The 22,708-nt window shown below is 39.1% G+C and overlaps 1 long non-coding RNA gene across 1 annotated transcript; it reads right to left on the minus strand.

Moving 5' to 3' along the window:
• Positions 1–95: 95 nt before the first annotated feature.
• LOC146796305 (uncharacterized) lies at positions 96–4,768 on the minus strand. The gene is made up of 3 exons (XR_014969591.1): positions 4,048–4,768; positions 1,894–2,820; positions 96–666 (listed from the first exon to the last, which is right to left on the minus strand). It is a non-coding gene; the product is annotated as an uncharacterized LOC146796305 (long non-coding RNA).
• Positions 4,769–22,708: the final 17,940 nt, after the last annotated feature.

A 22,708-nucleotide genomic window follows, 5' to 3' on the forward strand; every position in this document is an offset into this window, starting at 1 on the left:
AGGAACGCAGTCATTCTCTTCTGCAACACTGCCTGCTGGTCATTCAATATATTCTGCAGATGAAAGGCTGATAAACAAGTTTTTTTTTTTTTTTGGTCTCAGTAATACACGGAAATTCTCTTCTGCACACTGCCTCTGCTGGTCACTCAATATATTCTGCAGATGAAAGGCTGAGGAACGAGGTTTTTTTTTTTTTGGTCTCAGGAACGCAGAGTCATTCTCTTCTGCAACACTGCCTGCTGGTCATTCAATATATTCTGCAGATGAAAGGCTGATGAACAAGTTTTTTTTTTTTTTTTGGTCTCAGTAATGCACGGAAATTCTCTTCTGCACACTGCCTCTGCTGGTCACTCAATATATTCTGCAGATGAAAGGCTGAGGAACGAGGTTTTTTTTTTTTGGGTCTCAGCAACGCAGGGAAATTCTCTTCTGCAAACTGCCTCAATATATTCTGCAGATGAAAGGCTGAGGAACGAGGTTCTTTTTTTTTTTTTTTGGTCTCAACAATGCAGGGAAATTCTCTTCTGCACACTGCCTCTGCTGGTCACTCAATATATTCTGCAGATGAAAGGCTGAGGAACGAGGTTCTTTTGTTTTTTTTTTTGGTCTCAGCAGCACATGGAAACTTGCTTCTGCACACTGCCTCTGCTGGTCATTCTATATATTCTGCAGATGGAAAAGTCCACTGTTAGTCAATTTTTAGAACTTGAATATTTCCAAAGTAATGTAACAACAAAAAACAGATCTTTATAAAGCATTGATAATTAATACTATGGAGTCTGTAATATTGTGAAAATCCACAGATCATTAAGAATTCTAAACTCAATTTTATTTTCCACCTAGCATACTCTCAATCCTATGTCTTATTTGCTACCCCTTTGAGACAACTCTAGCACCTATATTAGGACATAGATAAAAAGATCTCATGGCCAGTCGAGTGACAGCATACCCTTCTCACTGAAAATCTTTTAGGTTATTTTACACCACTAGCAAATAAGTTATCTGATAAGTTGAGGTAGGAAGGTTTATGCTACGGTTAGTGGGAATAATAAAAACTATGAATAACAGATTCTAACATCTTCGTTTTTGCACATTCCTATCAGCTAACCAATAGAGAACTCAAGAATATTAGGATCGATCACACCTTCAAACAAATGTAGGAGCCTCAAATAATGCCCTAGTTTCTTTCATCTCAGAATGTTAATCTTCAGTTGGGCATCCTGTCTGGCCTGCTACCCATTTCAATACCATGATAAATATATTCCATTGTATGCTAGGCAATTGATTGTCCCTCATGTCAGATGACATCCTCCTGTAGCTTTATCGTGTTAGGGCACCACTTGACAAAGCGACCAGGGGCCGATTACGAAGGAGAATGAGACCTCAGCAATTACGCGCAATATATCTATCTAAAATAAACACTGCAAGGCAAGTAGTAGGAGGTGTAATGGCAATGTCCTTTGCACCACTGAAAGCATTGGGCTCCTTTTGAAAGTTGGCTGGAGTTACAAGAACACAAGGTATCCTAAACAGAAATACATCTCTTGTACCAGAGTAACATGCAAAGTGCAGGGAACCACGTTAAATGAGCTTCCCTACATGTGAAACTAAGTCAATCGCTCTAACTTATGAAAACTCATTCCAGCCTCAAAGAAAGTAATTTCCCCTGAGGAAATACTGCTAACACAAGTCTCAAAAGAAAGTTTTCTCAGCCTTGCAGACATTCAAAGTGTTTGATAAACTATCATGACACTCATAGCATCATACACATTGCTACAGTCTACACAAATTCAATTTATACTGAAGACCCTACTAAAAAGGTACTGAAAACCGTCAGATGGGATGAACTTATTTTAATGACAAGCAAACTGAGTAAATCATAGTTTGACTCACCATATAAATTGAAAACGGAGTAAAGAATGCTGATGGAGTTTTTTTTTATTTCGTCTCAGGAACGCAGTCATTCTCTTCTGCAACACTGCCTGCTGGTCATTCAATATATTCTGCAGATGAAAGGCTGATAAACAAGTTTTTTTTTTTTTTTGGTCTCAGTAATACACGGAAATTCTCTTCTGCACACTGCCTCTGCTGGTCACTCAATATATTCTGCAGATGAAAGGCTGAGGAACGAGGTTTTTTTTTTTTGGTCTCAGGAACGCAGAGTCATTCTCTTCTGCAACACTGCCTGCTGGTCATTCAATATATTCTGCAGATGAAAGGCTGATGAACAAGTTTTTTTTTTTTTTTTTTGGTCTCAGTAATGCACGGAAATTCTCTTCTGCACACTGCCTCTGCTGGTCACTCAATATATTCTGCAGATGAAAGGCTGAGGAACGAGGTTTTTTTTTTTTGGGTCTCAGCAACGCAGGGAAATTCTCTTCTGCAAACTGCCTCAATATATTCTGCAGATGAAAGGCTGAGGAACGATGTTCTTTATTTTTTTTTTTTTGGTCTCAGCAACACATGGAAACTTGCTTCTGCACACTGCCTCTGCTGGTCATTCTATATATTCTGCAGATGAAAGGCTGAGGAACGAGGTTTTTTGGTCTCAGCAATGCAGGGAAATTCTCTTCTGCCCACTGCCTCTGCTGGTCACAATATAGTGTGCAGATGAAAGGCTGAGTAACAAGGTTTTCTTTGTTTTGTTTTTGGTCTCAGCAACGAAGGAAAATTCTCTTCTGCACACGGCCTCTGCTGGTCACTCAATATATTCTGCAGATGAAAGGCTGAGGAACGAGGTTCTTTTGGTTTTTTTTTTGGTCTCAGCAGCACATGGAAACTTGCTTCTGCACACTGCCTCTGCTGGTCATTCTATATATTCTGCAGATGGAAAAGTCCACTGTTAGTCAATTTTTAGAACTTGAATATTTCCAAAGTAATGTAACAACAAAAAACAGATCTTTATAAAGCATTGATAATTAATACTATGGAGTCTGTAATATTGTGAAAATCCACAGATCATTAAGAATTCTAAACTCAATTTTATTTTCCACCTAGCATACTCTCAATCCTATGTCTTATTTGCTACCCCTTTGAGACAACTCTAGCACCTATATTAGGACATAGATAAAAAGATCTCATGGCCAGTCGAGTGACAGCATACCCTTCTCACTGAAAATCTTTTAGGTTATGGTACACCACTAGCAAATAAGTTATCTGATAAGTTGAGGTAGGAAGGTTTATGCTACGGTTAGTGGGAATAATAAAAACTATGAATAACAGATTCTAACATCTTCGTTTTTGCACATCCCTATCAGCTAACCTATAGAGAACTCAAGAATATTAGGATCGATCACACCTTCAAACAAATGTAGGAGCCTCAAATAATGCCCTAGTTTCTTTCATCTCAGAATGTTAATCTTCAGTTGGGCATCCTGTCTGGCCTGCTACCCATTTCAATACCATGATAAATATATTCCATTGTATGCTAGGCCATTGATTGTCCCTCATGTCAGATGACATCCTCCTGTAGCTTTATCGTGTTAGGGCACCACTTGACAAAGCGACCAGGGGCCGATTACGAAGGAGAATGAGACCACAGCAATTACGCGCAATATATCTATCTAAAATAAACACTGCAAGGCAAGTAGTAGGAGGTGTAATGGCAACGTCCTTTGCACCACTGAAAGCATTGGGCTCCTTTTGAAAGTTGGCTGGAGTTACAAGAACACAAGGTATCCTAAACAGAAATACATCTCTTGTACCAGAGTAACATGCAAAGTGCAGGGAACCACGTTAAATGAGCTTCCCTACATGTGAAACTAAGTCAATCGCTCTAACTTATGAAAACTCATTCCAGCCTCAAAGAAAGTAATTTCCCCTGAGGAAATACTGCTAACACAAGTCTCAAAAGAAAGTTTTCTCAGCCTTGCAGACATTCAAAGTGTTTGATAAACTATCATGACACTCATAGCATCATACACATTGCTACAGTCTACACAAATTCAATTTATACTGAAGACCCTACTAAAAAGGTACTGAAAACCGTCAGATGGGATGAACTTATTTTAATGACAAGCAAACTGAGTAAATCATAGTTTGACTTACCATATAAATTGAAAACGGAGTAAAGAATGCTGATGGAGTTTTTTTTTATTTCGTCTCAGGAACGCAGTCATTCTCTTCTGCAACACTGCCTGCTGGTCATTCAATATATTCTGCAGATGAAAGGCTGATAAACAAGTTTTTTTTTTTTTTTGGTCTCAGTAATACACGGAAATTCTCTTCTGCACACTGCCTCTGCTGGTCACTCAATATATTCTGCAGATGAAAGGCTGAGGAACGAGGTTTTTTTTTTTTTGGTCTCAGGAACGCAGAGTCATTCTCTTCTGCAACACTGCCTGCTGGTCATTCAATATATTCTGCAGATGAAAGGCTGATGAACAAGTTTTTTTTTTTTTTTTGGTCTCAGTAATGCACGGAAATTCTCTTCTGCACACTGCCTCTGCTGGTCACTCAATATATTCTGCAGATGAAAGGCTGAGGAACGAGGTTTTTTTTTTTTGGGTCTCAGCAACGCAGGGAAATTCTCTTCTGCAAACTGCCTCAATATATTCTGCAGATGAAAGGCTGAGGAACGAGGTTCTTTTTTTTTTTTTTTGGTCTCAACAATGCAGGGAAATTCTCTTCTGCACACTGCCTCTGCTGGTCACTCAATATATTCTGCAGATGAAAGGCTGAGGAACGAGGTTCTTTTGTTTTTTTTTTTGGTCTCAGCAGCACATGGAAACTTGCTTCTGCACACTGCCTCTGCTGGTCATTCTATATATTCTGCAGATGGAAAAGTCCACTGTTAGTCAATTTTTAGAACTTGAATATTTCCAAAGTAATGTAACAACAAAAAACAGATCTTTATAAAGCATTGATAATTAATACTATGGAGTCTGTAATATTGTGAAAATCCACAGATCATTAAGAATTCTAAACTCAATTTTATTTTCCACCTAGCATACTCTCAATCCTATGTCTTATTTGCTACCCCTTTGAGACAACTCTAGCACCTATATTAGGACATAGATAAAAAGATCTCATGGCCAGTCGAGTGACAGCATACCCTTCTCACTGAAAATCTTTTAGGTTATTTTACACCACTAGCAAATAAGTTATCTGATAAGTTGAGGTAGGAAGGTTTATGCTACGGTTAGTGGGAATAATAAAAACTATGAATAACAGATTCTAACATCTTCGTTTTTGCACATTCCTATCAGCTAACCAATAGAGAACTCAAGAATATTAGGATCGATCACACCTTCAAACAAATGTAGGAGCCTCAAATAATGCCCTAGTTTCTTTCATCTCAGAATGTTAATCTTCAGTTGGGCATCCTGTCTGGCCTGCTACCCATTTCAATACCATGATAAATATATTCCATTGTATGCTAGGCAATTGATTGTCCCTCATGTCAGATGACATCCTCCTGTAGCTTTATCGTGTTAGGGCACCACTTGACAAAGCGACCAGGGGCCGATTACGAAGGAGAATGAGACCTCAGCAATTACGCGCAATATATCTATCTAAAATAAACACTGCAAGGCAAGTAGTAGGAGGTGTAATGGCAATGTCCTTTGCACCACTGAAAGCATTGGGCTCCTTTTGAAAGTTGGCTGGAGTTACAAGAACACAAGGTATCCTAAACAGAAATACATCTCTTGTACCAGAGTAACATGCAAAGTGCAGGGAACCACGTTAAATGAGCTTCCCTACATGTGAAACTAAGTCAATCGCTCTAACTTATGAAAACTCATTCCAGCCTCAAAGAAAGTAATTTCCCCTGAGGAAATACTGCTAACACAAGTCTCAAAAGAAAGTTTTCTCAGCCTTGCAGACATTCAAAGTGTTTGATAAACTATCATGACACTCATAGCATCATACACATTGCTACAGTCTACACAAATTCAATTTATACTGAAGACCCTACTAAAAAGGTACTGAAAACCGTCAGATGGGATGAACTTATTTTAATGACAAGCAAACTGAGTAAATCATAGTTTGACTCACCATATAAATTGAAAACGGAGTAAAGAATGCTGATGGAGTTTTTTTTTATTTCGTCTCAGGAACGCAGTCATTCTCTTCTGCAACACTGCCTGCTGGTCATTCAATATATTCTGCAGATGAAAGGCTGATAAACAAGTTTTTTTTTTTTTTTGGTCTCAGTAATACACGGAAATTCTCTTCTGCACACTGCCTCTGCTGGTCACTCAATATATTCTGCAGATGAAAGGCTGAGGAACGAGGTTTTTTTTTTTTGGTCTCAGGAACGCAGAGTCATTCTCTTCTGCAACACTGCCTGCTGGTCATTCAATATATTCTGCAGATGAAAGGCTGATGAACAAGTTTTTTTTTTTTTTTTTTGGTCTCAGTAATGCACGGAAATTCTCTTCTGCACACTGCCTCTGCTGGTCACTCAATATATTCTGCAGATGAAAGGCTGAGGAACGAGGTTTTTTTTTTTTGGGTCTCAGCAACGCAGGGAAATTCTCTTCTGCAAACTGCCTCAATATATTCTGCAGATGAAAGGCTGAGGAACGATGTTCTTTATTTTTTTTTTTTTGGTCTCAGCAACACATGGAAACTTGCTTCTGCACACTGCCTCTGCTGGTCATTCTATATATTCTGCAGATGAAAGGCTGAGGAACGAGGTTTTTTGGTCTCAGCAATGCAGGGAAATTCTCTTCTGCCCACTGCCTCTGCTGGTCACAATATAGTGTGCAGATGAAAGGCTGAGTAACAAGGTTTTCTTTGTTTTGTTTTTGGTCTCAGCAACGAAGGAAAATTCTCTTCTGCACACGGCCTCTGCTGGTCACTCAATATATTCTGCAGATGAAAGGCTGAGGAACGAGGTTCTTTTGGTTTTTTTTTTGGTCTCAGCAGCACATGGAAACTTGCTTCTGCACACTGCCTCTGCTGGTCATTCTATATATTCTGCAGATGGAAAAGTCCACTGTTAGTCAATTTTTAGAACTTGAATATTTCCAAAGTAATGTAACAACAAAAAACAGATCTTTATAAAGCATTGATAATTAATACTATGGAGTCTGTAATATTGTGAAAATCCACAGATCATTAAGAATTCTAAACTCAATTTTATTTTCCACCTAGCATACTCTCAATCCTAGGTCTTATTTGCTACCCCTCTCGAGACAACTCTAGCACCTATATTAGGACGTAGATAAAAAGATCTCATGGCCAGTCGAGTGACAGCATACCCTTCTCACTGAAAATCTTTTAGGTTATGGTACACCACTAGCAAATAAGTTATCTGATAAGTTGAGGTAGGAAGGTTTATGCTACGGTTAGTGGGAATAATAAAAACTATGAATAACAGATTCTAACATCTTCGTTTTTGCACATCCCTATCAGCTAACCTATAGAGAACTCAAGAATATTAGGATCGATCACACCTTCAAACAAATGTAGGAGCCTCAAATAATGCCCTAGTTTCTTTCATCTCAGAATGTTAATCTTCAGTTGGGCATCCTGTCTGGCCTGCTACCCATTTCAATATCATGATAAATATATTCCATTGTATGCTAGGCAATTGATTGTCCCTCATGTCAGGTGACATCCTCCTGTAGCTTTATCGTGTTAGGGCACCACTTGACAAAGCGACCAGGGGACGATTACGAAGGAGAATGAGACCTCAGCAATTACGCGCAATATATCTATCTAAAATAAACACTGCAAGGCAAGTAGTAGGAGGTGTAATGGCAATGTCCTTTGCACCACTGAAAGCATTGGGCTCCTTTTGAAAGTTGGATGGAGTTACAAGAACACAAGGTATCCTAAACAGAAATACATCTCTAGTACCAGAGTAACATGCAAAGTGCAGGGAACCACGTTAAATGAGCTTCCCTACATGTGAAACTAAGTCAATCGCTCTAACTTAAGAAAACTCATTCCAGCCTCAAAGAAAGTAATTTCCCCTGAGGAAATACTGCTAGCACAAGTCTCAAAAGAAAGTTTTCTTAGCCTTGTAGACATTCAAAGTGTTTGATAAACTATCATGACACTCATAGCGTCATACACATTGCTACAGTCTTCACAAATTCAATTTATACTGAAGACCCTACTAAAAGGTACTGAAAACCGTCAGATGTGATGAACTTCTTTTAATGACAAGCAAACTGAGTAAATCAGAGTTTGACTTACCATATAAATTGAAAACGGAGTAAAGAATGCTGATGGAGTTTTTTTTTATTTTGTCTCAGGAACGCAGAGTCATTCTCTTCTGCAACACTGCCTCTGCTGGTCACTCAATATATTCTGCAGATGAAAGGCTGAGGAACGAGGTGTTTTTTTTTTTTTGGTCTCAGAAACGCAGTCATTCTCTTCTGCAACACTGCCTGCTGGTCATTCAATATATTCTGCAGATGAAAGGCTGATGAACAAGTTTTTTTTTTTTTTTTGGTCTCAGTAATGCACGGAAATTCTCTTCTGCACACTGCCTCTGCTGGTCACTCAATATATTCTGCAGATGAAAGGCTGAGGAATGAGGTTTTTTTTTTTGGGTCTCAGCAACGCAGGGAAATTCTCTTCTGCAAACTGCCTCAATATATTCTGCAGATGAAAGGCTGAGGAACGAGGTTCTTTTTTTTTTTTTTGGTCTCAACAATGCAGGGAAATTCTCTTCTGCACACTGCCTCTGCTGGTCACTCAATATATTCTGCAGATGAAAGGCTGAGGAACGAGGTTTTTTGGTCTCAGCAACGCAGGGAAATTCTCTTCTGCCCACTGCCTCTGCTGGTCACAATATAGTGTGCAGATGAAAGGCTGAGTAACAAGGTTTTTTTTGTTTTGTTTTTGGTCTCAGCAACGAAGGAAAATTCTCTTCTGCACACTGCCTCTGCTGGTCACTCAATATATTCTGCAGATGAAAGGCTGAGGAACGAGGTTTTTTTTTTTTTGGTCTCAGGAACGCAGAGTCATTCTCTTCTGCAACACTGTCTGCTGGTCATTCAATATATTCTGCAGATGAAAGGCTGATGAACAAATTTTTTTTTTTTTTTTTGGTCTCAGTAATGCACGGAAATTCTCTTCTGCACACTGCCTCTGCTGGTCACTCAATATATTCTGCGGATGAAAGGCTGAGGAACGAGGTTCTTTTTTTTTTTTTTTTGGTCTCAACAATGCAGGGAAATTCTCTTCTGCAAACTGCCTCAATATATTCTGCAGATGAAAGGCTGAGGAACGAGGTTCTTTTTTTTTTTTTTTGGTCTCAACAATGCAGGGAAATTCTCTTCTGCACACTGCCTCTGCTGGTCACTCAATATATTCTGCAGATGAAAGGCTGAGGAACGAGGTTCTTTTGTTTTTTTTTTTGGTCTCAGCAACACATGGAATCTTGCTTCTGCACACTGCCTCTGCTGGTCATTCTATATTTTCTGCAGATGGAAAAGTCCACTGTTAGTCAATTTTTAGAACTTGAATATTTCCAAAGTAATGTAACAACAAAAAACAGATCTTTATAAAGCATTGATAATTAATACTATGGAGTCTGTAATATTGTGAAAATCCACAGATCATTAAGAATTCTAAACTCAATTTTATTTTCCACCTAGCATACTCTCAATCCTAGGTCTTATTTGCTACCCCTCTCGAGACAACTCTAGCACCTATATTAGGACGTAGATAAAAAGATCTCATGGCCAGTCGAGTGACAGCATACCCTTCTCACTGAAAATCTTTTAGGTTATGGTACAACACTAGCAAATAAGTTATCTGATAAGTTGAGGTAGGAAGGTTTATGCTATGGTTAGTGGGAATAATAAAAACTATGAATAACAGATTCTAACATCTTCGTTTTTGCACATCCCTATCAGCTAACCTATAGAGAACTCAAGAATATTGGGATCTCTCACACCTTCAAACAAATGTAGGAGCCTCAAATAATGCCCTAGTTTCTTTCATCTCAGAATGTTAATCTTCAGTTGGGCATCCTGTCTGGCCTGCTACCCATTTCAATACCATGATAAATATATTCCATTGTATGCTAGGCAATTGATTGTCCCTCATGTCAGATGACATCCTCCTGTAGCTTTATCGTGTTAGGGCATCACTTGAAAAAGCGACCAGGGGGACGATTACGAAGGAGGATGAGACCTCAGCAATTACGCTCAATATATCTATCTAAAATAAACACTGCAAGGCAAGTAGTAGGAGGTGTAATGGCAACGTCCTTTGCACCACTGAAAGCATTGGGCTCCTTTTGAAAGTTGGCTGGAGTTACAAGAACACAAGGTATCCTAAACAGAAATACATCTCTTGTACCAGAGTAACATGCAAAGTGCAGGGAACCACGTTAAATGAGCTTCCCTACATGTGAATCTAAGTCAATCGCTCTAACTTATGAAAACTCATTCCAGCCTCAAAGAAAGTAATTTCCCCTGAGGAAATACTGCTAGCACAAGTCTCAAAAGAAAGTTTTCTCAGCCTTGCAGACATTCAAAGTGTTTGATAAACTATCATGACACTCATAGCATCATACACATTGCTACAGTCTACACAAATTCAATTTATACTGAAGACCCTACTAAAAGGTACTGAAAACCGTCAGATGGGATGAACTTATTTTAATGACAAACAAACTGAGTAAATCATAGTTTGACTTACCATATAAATTGAAAACGGAGTAAAGAATGCTGATGGAGTTTATTTTTATTTCGTCTCAGGAACGCAGTCATTCTCTTCTGCAACACTGCCTGCTGGTCATTCAATATATTCTGCAGATGAAAGGCTGATGAACAAGTTTTTTTTTTTTTTTTGGTCTCAGTAATGCACGGAAATTCTCTTCTGCACACTGCCTCTGCTGGTCACTCAATATATTCTGCAGATGAAAGGCTGAGGAACGAGGTTTTTTTTTTGGGTCTCAGCAACGCAGGGAAATTCTCTTCTGCAAACTGCCTCAATATATTCTGCAGATGAAAGGCTGAGGAACGAGGTTCTTTTTTTTTTTTTTGGTCTCAGCAATGCAGGGAAATTCTCGTCTGCAAACTGCCTCTGCTGGTCACTCAATATATTCTGCAGATGAAAGGCTTAGGAACAAGGTTTTTTGGTCTCAGCAACGCAGAGTCATTCTCTTCTGCAACACTGCCTCTGCTGGTCACTCAATATATTCTGCAGATGAAAGGCTGAGGAACGAGGTGTTTTTTTTTTTGGTCTCAGGAACGCAGAGTCATTCTCTTCTGCAACACTGCCTGCTGGTCATTCAATATATGCTGCAGATGAAAGGCTGATGAACAAGTTTTTTTTTTTTTTTTGGTCTCAGCAACGCAGGGAAATTCTCTTCTGCAAACTGCCTCAATATATTCTGCAGATGAAAGGCTGAGGAACGAGGTTCTTTTTTTTTTTTTTGGTCTCAACCATGCAGGGAAATTCTCTTCTGCACACTGCCTCTGCTGGTCACTCAATATATTCTGCAGATGAAAGGCTGAGGAACGAGGTTCTTTTTTTTTTTTTTTGGTCTCAGCAGCACATGGAAACTTGCTTCTGCACACTGCCTCTGCTGGTCATTCTATATTTTCTGCAGATGGAAAAGTCCACTGTTAGTCAATTTTTATAACTTGAATATTTCCAAAGTAAAGTAACAACAAAAAACAGATCTTTATAAAGCATTGATAATTAATACTATGGAGTCTGTAATATTGTGAAAATCCACAGATCATTAAGAATTCTAAACTCAATTTTATTTTACACCTAGCATACTCTCAATCCTATGTCTTATTTGCTACCCCTCTCGAGACAACTCTAGCACCTATATTAGGACGTAGATAAAAAGATCTCATGGCCAGTCGAGTGACAGCATACCCTTCTCACTGAAAATCTTTTAGGTTATGGTACACCACTAGCAAATAAGTTATCTGATAAGTTGAGGTAGGAAGGTTTATGCTACGGTTAGTGGGAATAATAAAAACTATGAATAACAGATTCTAACATCTTCGTTTTTGCACATCCCTATCAGCTAACCTATAGAGAACTCAAGAATATTAGTATCGATCACACCTTCAAACAAATGTAGGAGCCTCAAATAATGCCCTAGTTTCTTTCATCTCAGAATGTTAATCTTCAGTTGGGCATCCTGTCTGGCCTGCTACCCATTTCAATACCATGATAAATATATTCCATTGTATGCTAGGCAATTGATTGTCCCTCATGTCAGATGACATCCTCCTGTAGCTTTATCGTGTTAGGGCACCACTTGACAAAGCGACCAGGGGACGATTACGAAGGAGAATGAGACCTCAGCAATTACGCGCAATATATCTATCTAAAATAAACACTGCAAGGCAAGTAGTAGGAGGTGTAATGGCAATGTCCTTTGCACCACTGAAAGCATTGGGCTCCTTTTGAAAGTTGGCTGGAGTTACAAGAACACAAGGTATCCTAAACAGAAATACATCTCTAGTACCAGAGTAACGTGCAAAGTGCAGGGAACCACGTTAAATGAGCTTCCCTACATGTGAAACTAAGTCAATCGCTCTAACTTAAGAAAACTCATTCCAGCCTCAAAGAAAGTAATTTCCCCTGAGGAAATACTGCTAGCACAAGTCTCAAAAGAAAGTTTTCTTAGCCTTGTAGACATTCAAAGTGTTTGATAAACTATCATGACACTCATAGCGTCATACACATTGCTACAGTCTTCACAAATTCAATTTATACTGAAGACCCTACTAAAAGGTACTGAAAACCGTCAGATGCGATGAACTTCTTTTAATGACAAGCAAACTGAGTAAATCAGAGTTTGACTTACCATATAAATTGAAAACGGAGTAAAGAATGCTGATGGAGTTTTTTTTTATTTTGTCTCAGGAACGCAGAGTCATTCTCTTCTGCAACACTGCCTCTGCTGGTCACTCAATATATTCTGCAGATGAAAGGCTGAGGAACGAGGTGTTTTATTTTTTGGTCTCAGGAACGCAGAGTCATTCTCTTCTGCAAACTGCCTCAATATATTCTGCAGATGAAAGGCTGATGAACAAGTGTTTTTTTTTTTTTTTGGTCTCAGTAATGCACGGAAATTCTCTTCTGCACACTGCCTCTGCTGGTCACTCAATATATTCTGCAGATGAAAGGCTGAGGAACGAGGTGTTTTATTTTTTGGTCTCAGGAACGCAGAGTCATTCTCTTCTGCAAACTGCCTCAATATATTCTGCAGATGAAAGGCTGAGGAACGAGGTTCTTTTTTTTTTTTTTGGTCTCAACAATGCAGGGAAATTCTCTTCTGCACACTGCCTCTGCTGGTCACTCAATATATTCTGCAGATGAAAGGCTGAGGAACGAGGTTTTTTGGTCTCAGCAACGCAGGGAAATTCTCTTCTGCCCACTGCCTCTGCTGGTCACAATATAGTGTGCAGATGAAAGGCTGAGTAACAAGGTTTTTTTTGTTTTGTTTTTGGTCTCAGCAACGAAGGAAAATTCTCTTCTGCACACTGCCTCTGCTGGTCACTCAATATATTCTGCAGATGAAAGGCTGAGGAACGAGGTTTTTTTTTTTTTGGTCTCAGGAACGCAGAGTCATTCTCTTCTGCAACACTGCCTGCTGGTCATTCAATATATTCTGCAGATGAAAGGCTGATGAACAAATTTTTTTTTTTTTTTTTGGTCTCAGTAATGCACGGAAATTCTCTTCTGCACACTGCCTCTGCTGGTCACTCAATATATTCTGCGGATGAAAGGCTGAGGAACGAGGTTCTTTTTTTTTTTTTTTGGTCTCAACAATGCAGGGAAATTCTCTTCTGCAAACTGCCTCAATATATTCTGCAGATGAAAGGCTGAGGAACGAGGTTCTTTTTTTTTTTTTTTGGTCTCAACAATGCAGGGAAATTCTCTTCTGCACACTGCCTCTGCTGGTCACTCAATATATTCTGCAGATGAAAGGCTGAGGAACGAGGTTCTTTTGTTTTTTTTTTTGGTCTCAGCAACACATGGAATCTTGCTTCTGCACACTGCCTCTGCTGGTCATTCTATATTTTCTGCAGATGGAAAAGTCCACTGTTAGTCAATTTTTAGAACTTGAATATTTCCAAAGTAATGTAACAACAAAAAACAGATCTTTATAAAGCATTGATAATTAATACTATGGAGTCTGTAATATTGTGAAAATCCACAGATCATTAAGAATTCTAAACTCAATTTTATTTTCCACCTAGCATACTCTCAATCCTAGGTCTTATTTGCTACCCCTCTCGAGACAACTCTAGCACCTATATTAGGACGTAGATAAAAAGATCTCATGGCCAGTCGAGTGACAGCATACCCTTCTCACTGAAAATCTTTTAGGTTATGGTACAACACTAGCAAATAAGTTATCTGATAAGTTGAGGTAGGAAGGTTTATGCTATGGTTAGTGGGAATAATAAAAACTATGAATAACAGATTCTAACATCTTCGTTTTTGCACATCCCTATCAGCTAACCTATAGAGAACTCAAGAATATTGGGATCTCTCACACCTTCAAACAAATGTAGGAGCCTCAAATAATGCCCTAGTTTCTTTCATCTCAGAATGTTAATCTTCAGTTGGGCATCCTGTCTGGCCTGCTACCCATTTCAATACCATGATAAATATATTCCATTGTATGCTAGGCAATTGATTGTCCCTCATGTCAGATGACATCCTCCTGTAGCTTTATCGTGTTAGGGCATCACTTGAAAAAGCGACCAGGGGGACGATTACGAAGGAGGATGAGACCTCAGCAATTACGCTCAATATATCTATCTAAAATAAACACTGCAAGGCAAGTAGTAGGAGGTGTAATGGCAACGTCCTTTGCACCACTGAAAGCATTGGGCTCCTTTTGAAAGTTGGCTGGAGTTACAAGAACACAAGGTATCCTAAACAGAAATACATCTCTTGTACCAGAGTAACATGCAAAGTGCAGGGAACCACGTTAAATGAGCTTCCCTACATGTGAATCTAAGTCAATCGCTCTAACTTATGAAAACTCATTCCAGCCTCAAAGAAAGTAATTTCCCCTGAGGAAATACTGCTAGCACAAGTCTCAAAAGAAAGTTTTCTCAGCCTTGCAGACATTCAAAGTGTTTGATAAACTATCATGACACTCATAGCATCATACACATTGCTACAGTCTACACAAATTCAATTTATACTGAAGACCCTACTAAAAGGTACTGAAAACCGTCAGATGGGATGAACTTATTTTAATGACAAACAAACTGAGTAAATCATAGTTTGACTTACCATATAAATTGAAAACGGAGTAAAGAATGCTGATGGAGTTTATTTTTATTTCGTCTCAGGAACGCAGTCATTCTCTTCTGCAACACTGCCTGCTGGTCATTCAATATATTCTGCAGATGAAAGGCTGATGAACAAGTTTTTTTTTTTTTTTTGGTCTCAGTAATGCACGGAAATTCTCTTCTGCACACTGCCTCTGCTGGTCACTCAATATATTCTGCAGATGAAAGGCTGAGGAACGAGGTTTTTTTTTTGGGTCTCAGCAACGCAGGGAAATTCTCTTCTGCAAACTGCCTCAATATATTCTGCAGATGAAAGGCTGAGGAACGAGGTTCTTTTTTTTTTTTTTGGTCTCAGCAATGCAGGGAAATTCTCGTCTGCAAACTGCCTCTGCTGGTCACTCAATATATTCTGCAGATGAAAGGCTTAGGAACAAGGTTTTTTGGTCTCAGCAACGCAGAGTCATTCTCTTCTGCAACACTGCCTCTGCTGGTCACTCAATATATTCTGCAGATGAAAGGCTGAGGAACGAGGTGTTTTTTTTTTTGGTCTCAGGAACGCAGAGTCATTCTCTTCTGCAACACTGCCTGCTGGTCATTCAATATATGCTGCAGATGAAAGGCTGATGAACAAGTTTTTTTTTTTTTTTTGGTCTCAGCAACGCAGGGAAATTCTCTTCTGCAAACTGCCTCAATATATTCTGCAGATGAAAGGCTGAGGAACGAGGTTCTTTTTTTTTTTTTTGGTCTCAACAATGCAGGGAAATTCTCTTCTGCACACTGCCTCTGCTGGTCACTCAATATATTCTGCAGATGAAAGGCTGAGGAACGAGGTTCTTTTTTTTTTTTTTTGGTCTCAGCAGCACATGGAAACTTGCTTCTGCACACTGCCTCTGCTGGTCATTCTATATTTTCTGCAGATGGAAAAGTCCACTGTTAGTCAATTTTTATAACTTGAATATTTCCAAAGTAAAGTAACAACAAAAAACAGATCTTTATAAAGCATTGATAATTAATACTATGGAGTCTGTAATATTGTGAAAATCCACAGATCATTAAGAATTCTAAACTCAATTTTATTTTACACCTAGCATACTCTCAATCCTATGTCTTATTTGCTACCCCTCTCGAGACAACTCTAGCACCTATATTAGGACGTAGATAAAAAGATCTCATGGCCAGTCGAGTGACAGCATACCCTTCTCACTGAAAATCTTTTAGGTTATGGTACACCACTAGCAAATAAGTTATCTGATAAGTTGAGGTAGGAAGGTTTATGCTACGGTTAGTGGGAATAATAAAAACTATGAATAACAGATTCTAACATCTTCGTTTTTGCACATCCCTATCAGCTAACCTATAGAGAACTCAAGAATATTAGTATCGATCACACCTTCAAACAAATGTAGGAGCCTCAAATAATGCCCTAGTTTCTTTCATCTCAGAATGTTAATCTTCAGTTGGGCATCCTGTCTGGCCTGCTACCCATTTCAATACCATGATAAATATATTCCATTGTATGCTAGGCAATTGATTGTCCCTCATGTCAGATGACATCCTCCTGTAGCTTTATCGTGTTAGGGCACCACTTGACAAAGCGACCAGGGGACGATTACGAAGGAGAATGAGACCTCAGCAATTACGCGCAATATATCTATCTAAAATAAACACTGCAAGGCAAGTAGTAGGAGGTGTAATGGCAATGTCCTTTGCACCACTGAAAGCATTGGGCTCCTTTTGAAAGTTGGCTGGAGTTACAAGAACACAAGGTATCCTAAACAGAAATACATCTCTAGTACCAGAGTAACGTGCAAAGTGCAGGGAACCACGTTAAATGAGCTTCCCTACATGTGAAACTAAGTCAATCGCTCTAACTTAAGAAAACTCATTCCAGCCTCAAAGAAAGTAATTTCCCCTGAGGAAATACTGCTAGCACAAGTCTCAAAAGAAAGTTTTCTTAGCCTTGTAGACATTCAAAGTGTTTGATAAACTATCATGACACTCATAGCGTCATACACATTGCTACAGTCTTCACAAATTCAATTTATACTGAAGACCCTACTAAAAGGTACTGAAAACCGTCAGATGCGATGAACTTCTTTTAATGACAAGCAAACTGAGTAAATCAGAGTTTGACTTACCATATAAATTGAAAACGGAGTAAAGAATGCTGATGGAGTTTTTTTTTATTTTGTCTCAGGAACGCAGAGTCATTCTCTTCTGCAACACTGCCTCTGCTGGTCACTCAATATATTCTGCAGATGAAAGGCTGAGGAACGAGGTGTTTTATTTTTTGGTCTCAGGAACGCAGAGTCATTCTCTTCTGCAAACTGCCTCAATATATTCTGCAGATGAAAGGCTGATGAACAAGTGTTTTTTTTTTTTTTGGTCTCAGTAATGCACGGAAATTCTCTTCTGCACACTGCCTCTGCTGGTCACTCAATATATTCTGCAGATGAAAGGCTGAGGAACGAGGTTTTTTTTTTTGGGTCTCAGCAACGCAGGGAAATTCTCTTCTGCAAACTGCCTCAATATATTCTGCAGATGAAAGGCTGAGGAACGAGGTTCTTTTTTTTTTTTTTGGTCTCAACAATGCAGGGAAATTCTCTTCTGCACACTGCCTCTGCTGGTCACTCAATATATTCTGCAGATGAAAGGCTGAGGAACGAGGTTCTTTTGTTTTTTTTTTTGGTCTCAGCAACACATGGAATCTTGCTTCTGCACACTGCCTCTGCTGGTCATTCTATATATTCTGCAGATGGAAAAGTCCACTGTTTGGAAATATTCAAGTTCTAAAAATTGACTAAGTAATGTAACAACAAAAAACAGATCTTTATAAAGCATTGATAATTAATACTATGGAGTCTGTAATATTGTGAAAATCCACAGATCATTAAGAATTCTAAACTCAATTTTATTTTCCACCTAGCATACTCTCAATCCTAGGTCTTATTTGCTACCCCTCTCGAGACAACTCTAGCACCTATATTGGGACGTAGATAAAAAGATCTCATGGCCAGTCGAGTGACAGCATACCCTTCTCACTGAAAATCTTTTAGGTTATGGTACAACACTAGCAAATAAGTTATCTGATAAGTTGAGGTAGGAAGGTTTATGCTACGGTTAGTGGGAATAATAAAAACTATGAATAACAGATTCTAACATCTTCGTTTTTGCACATCCCTATCAGCTAACCTATAGAGAACTCAAGAATATTGGGATCGATCACACCTTCAAACAAATGTAGGAGCCTCAAATAATGCCCTAGTTTCTTTCATCTCAGAATGTTAATCTTCAGTTGGGCATCCTGTCTGGCCTGCTACCCATTTCAATACCATGATAAATATATTCCATTGTATGCTAGGCAATTGATTGTCCCTCATGTCAGATGACATCCTCCTGTAGCTTTATCGTGTTAGGGCATCACTTGACAAAGCGACCAGGGGGACGATTACGAAGGAGGATGAGACCTCAGCAATTACGCTCCATATATCTATCTAAAATAAACACTGCAAGGCAAGTAGTAGGAGGTGTAATGGCAACGTCCTTTGCACCACTGAAAGCATTGGGCTCCTTTTGAAAGTTGGCTGGAGTTACAAGAACACAAGGTATCCTAAACAGAAATACATCTCTTGTACCAGAGTAACATGCAAAGTGCAGGGAACCACGTTAAATGAGCTTCCCTACATGTGAAACTAAGTCAATCGCTCTAACTTATGAAAACTCATTCCAGCCTCAAAGAAAGTAATTTCCCCTGAGGAAAAACTGCTAGCACAAGTCTCAAAAGAAAGTTTTCTCAGCCTTGCAGACATTCAAAGTGTTTGATAAACTATCATGACACTCATAGCATCATACACATTGCTACAGTCTACACAAATTCAATTTATACTGAAGACCCTACTAAAAGGTACTGAAAACCGTCAGATGGGATGAACTTATTTTAATGACAAACAAACTGAGTAAATCATAGTTTGACTTACCATATAAATTAAAAACGGAGTAAAGAATGCTGATGGAGTTTTTTTCTTATTTCGTCTCAGGAACGCAGTCATTCTCTTCTGCAACACTGCCTGCTGGTCATTCAATATATTCTGCAGATGAAAGGCTGATGAACAAGTTTTTTTTTTTTTTTGGTCTCAGTAATGCACGGAAATTCTCTTCTGCACACTGCCTCTGCTGGTCACTCAATATATTCTGCAGATGAAAGGCTGAGGAACGAGGTTTTTTTTTTGGGTCTCAGCAACGCAGGGAAATTCTCTTCTGCAAACTGCCTCAATATATTCTGCAGATGAAAGGCTGAGGAACGAGGTTCTTTTTTTTTTTTTTGGTCTCAGCAATGCAGGGAAATTCTCGTCTGCAAACTGCCTCTGCTGGTCACTCAATATATTCTGCAGATGAAAGGCTTAGGAACTAGGTTTTTTGGTCTCAGCAAACGCAGGGAAATTCTCTTCTGCCCACTGCCTCTGCTGGTCACAATATAGTGTGCAGATGAAAGGCTGAGTAACAAGGTTTTTTTTGTTTTGTTTTTGGTCTCAGCAACGAAGGAAAATTCTCTTCTGCACACTGCCTCTGCTAGTCACTCAATATATTCTACAGATGAAAGGCTGAGGAACGAGGTTTTTTTTTTTTTGGTCTCAGGAACGCAGAGTCATTCTCTTCTGCAACACTGCCTGCTGGTCATTCAATATATTCTGCAGATGAAAGGCTGATGAACAAGTTTTTTTTTTTTTTTGGTCTCAGTAATGCACGGAAATTCTCTTCTGCACACTGCCTCTGCTGGTCACTCAATATATTCTGCAGATGAAAGGCTGAGGAACGAGGTTTTTTTTTTTGGGTCTCAGCAACGCAGGGAAATTCTCTTCTGCAAACTGCCTCAATATATTCTGCAGATGAAAGGCTGAGGAACGGGGTTCTTTTTTTTTTTTTTGGTCTCAGCAGCACATGGAAACTTGCTTCTGCACACTGCCTCTGCTGGTCATTCTATATATTCTGCAGATGGAAAAGTCCACTGTTAGTCAATTTTTAGAACTTGAATATTTCCAAAGTAATGTAACAACAAAAAACAGATCTTTATAAAGCATTGATAATTAATACTATGGAGTCTGTAATATTGTGAAAATCCACAGATCATTAAGAATTCTAAACTCAATTTTATTTTCCACCTAGCATACTCTCAATCCTATGTCTTATTTGCTACCCCTCTCGAGACAACTCTAGCACCTATATTAGGACGTAGATAAAAAGATCTCATGGCCAGTCGAGTGACAGCATACCCTTCTCACTGAAAATCTTTTAGGTTATGGTACACCACTAGCAAATAAGTTATCTGATAAGTTGAGGTAGGAAGGTTTATGCTACGGTTAGTGGGAATAATAAAAACTATGAATAACAGATTCTAACATCTTCGTTTTTGCACATCCCTATCAGCTAACCTATAGAGAACTCAAGAATGTTAGGATCGATCACACCTTCAAACAAATGTAGGAGCCTCAAATAATGCCCTAGTTTCTTTCATCTCAGAATGTTAATCTTCAGTTGGGCATCCTGTCTGGCCTGCTACCCATTTCAATACCATGATAAATATATTCCATTGTATGCTAGGCAATTGATTGTCCCTCATGTCAGATGACATCCTCCTGTAGCTTTATCGTGTTAGGGCACCACTTGACAAAGCGACCAGGGGACGATTACGAAGGAGAATGAGACCTCAGCAATTACGCGCAATATATCTATCTAAAATAAACACTGCAAGGCAAGTAGTAGGAGGTGTAATGGCAATGTCCTTTGCACCACTGAAAGCATTGGGCTCCTTTTGAAAGTTGGCTGGAGTTACAAGAACACAAGGTATCCTAAACAGAAATACATCTCTAGTACCAGAGTAACATGCAAAGTGCAGGGAACCACGTTAAATGAGCTTCCCTACATGTGAAACTAAGTCAATCGCTCTAACTTAAGAAAACTCATTCCAGCCTCAAAGAAAGTAATTTCCCCTGAGGAAATACTGCTAGCACAAGTCTCAAAAGAAAGATTTCTTAGCCTTGTAGACATTCAAAGTGTTTGATAAACTATCATGACACTCAGAGCGTCATACACATTGCTACAGTCTTCACAAATTCAATTTATACTGAAGACCCTACTAAAAGGTACTGAAAACCGTCAGATGCGATGAACTTCTTTTAATGACAAGCAAACTGAGTAAATCATAGTTTGACTTACCATATAAATTGAAAACGGAGTAAAGAATGCTGATGGAGTTTTTTTTATTTCGTCTCAGGAACGCAGTCATTCTCTTCTGCACACTGCCTCTGCTGGTCACTCAATATATTCTGCAGATGAAAGGCTGATGAACAAGTTTTTTTTTTTTTTTGGTCTCAGTAATGCACGGAAATTCTCTTCTGCACACTGCCTCTGCTGGTCACTCAATATATTCTGCAGATGAAAGGCTGAGGAACGAGGTTTTTTTTTGGGTCTCAGCAACGCAGGGAAATTCTCTTCTGCAAACTGCCTCAATATATTCTGCAGATGAAAGGCTGAGGAACGAGGTTCTTTTTTTTTTTTGGTCTCAGCAATGCAGGGAAATTCTCGTCTGCAAACTGCCTCTGCTGGTCACTCAATATATTCTGCAGATGAAAGGCTGAGGAACGAGGTTTTTTGGTCTCAGCAACGCAGGGAAATTCTCTTCTGCCCACTGCCTCTGCTGGTCACAATATAGTGTGCAGATGAAAGGCTGAGTAACAAGGTTTTTTTTGTTTTGTTTTTGGTCTCAGCAACGAAGGAAAATTCTCTTCTGCACACTGCCTCTGCTGGTCACTCAATATATTCTGCAGATGAAAGGCTGAGGAACGAGGTTTTTTTTTTTTTGGTCTCCGGAACGCAGAGTCATTCTCTTCTGCAACACTGCCTGCTGGTCATTCAATATATTCTGCAGATGAAAGGCTGATGAACAAGTTTTTTTTTTTTTTTTTGGTCTCAGTAATGCACGGAAATTCTCTTCTGCACACTGCCTCTGCTGGTCACTCAATATATTCTGCAGATGAAAGGCTGAGGAACGAGGTTCTTTTTTTTTTTTTGGTCTCAACAATGCAGGGAAATTCTCTTCTGCACACTGCCTCTGCTGGTCACTCAATATATTCTGCAGATGAAAGGCTGAGGAACGAGGTGTTTTTTTTTTTGGTCTCAGGAACGCAGAGTCATTCTCTTCTGCAACACTGCCTGCTGGTCATTCAATATATTCTGCAGATGAAAGGCTGATGAACAAGTTTTTTTTTTTTTTTTTGGTCTCAGTAATGCACGGAAATTCTCTTCTGCACACTGCCTCTGCTGGTCACTCAATATATTCTGCAGATGAAAGGCTGAGGAACGAGGTTTTTTTTTTGGGTCTCAGCAACGCAGGGAAATTCTCTTCTGCAAACTGCCTCAATATATTCTGCAGATGAAAGGCTGAGGAACGAGGTTCTTTTTTTTTTTTTTTGGTCTCAACAATGCAGGGAAATTCTCTTCTGCACACTGCCTCT

Source organism: Triturus cristatus, chromosome 10 (genome assembly GCF_964204655.1).
Source record: "Triturus cristatus chromosome 10, aTriCri1.1, whole genome shotgun sequence".
NCBI classification, from domain to species: Eukaryota; Metazoa; Chordata; class Amphibia; order Caudata; family Salamandridae; genus Triturus; species Triturus cristatus.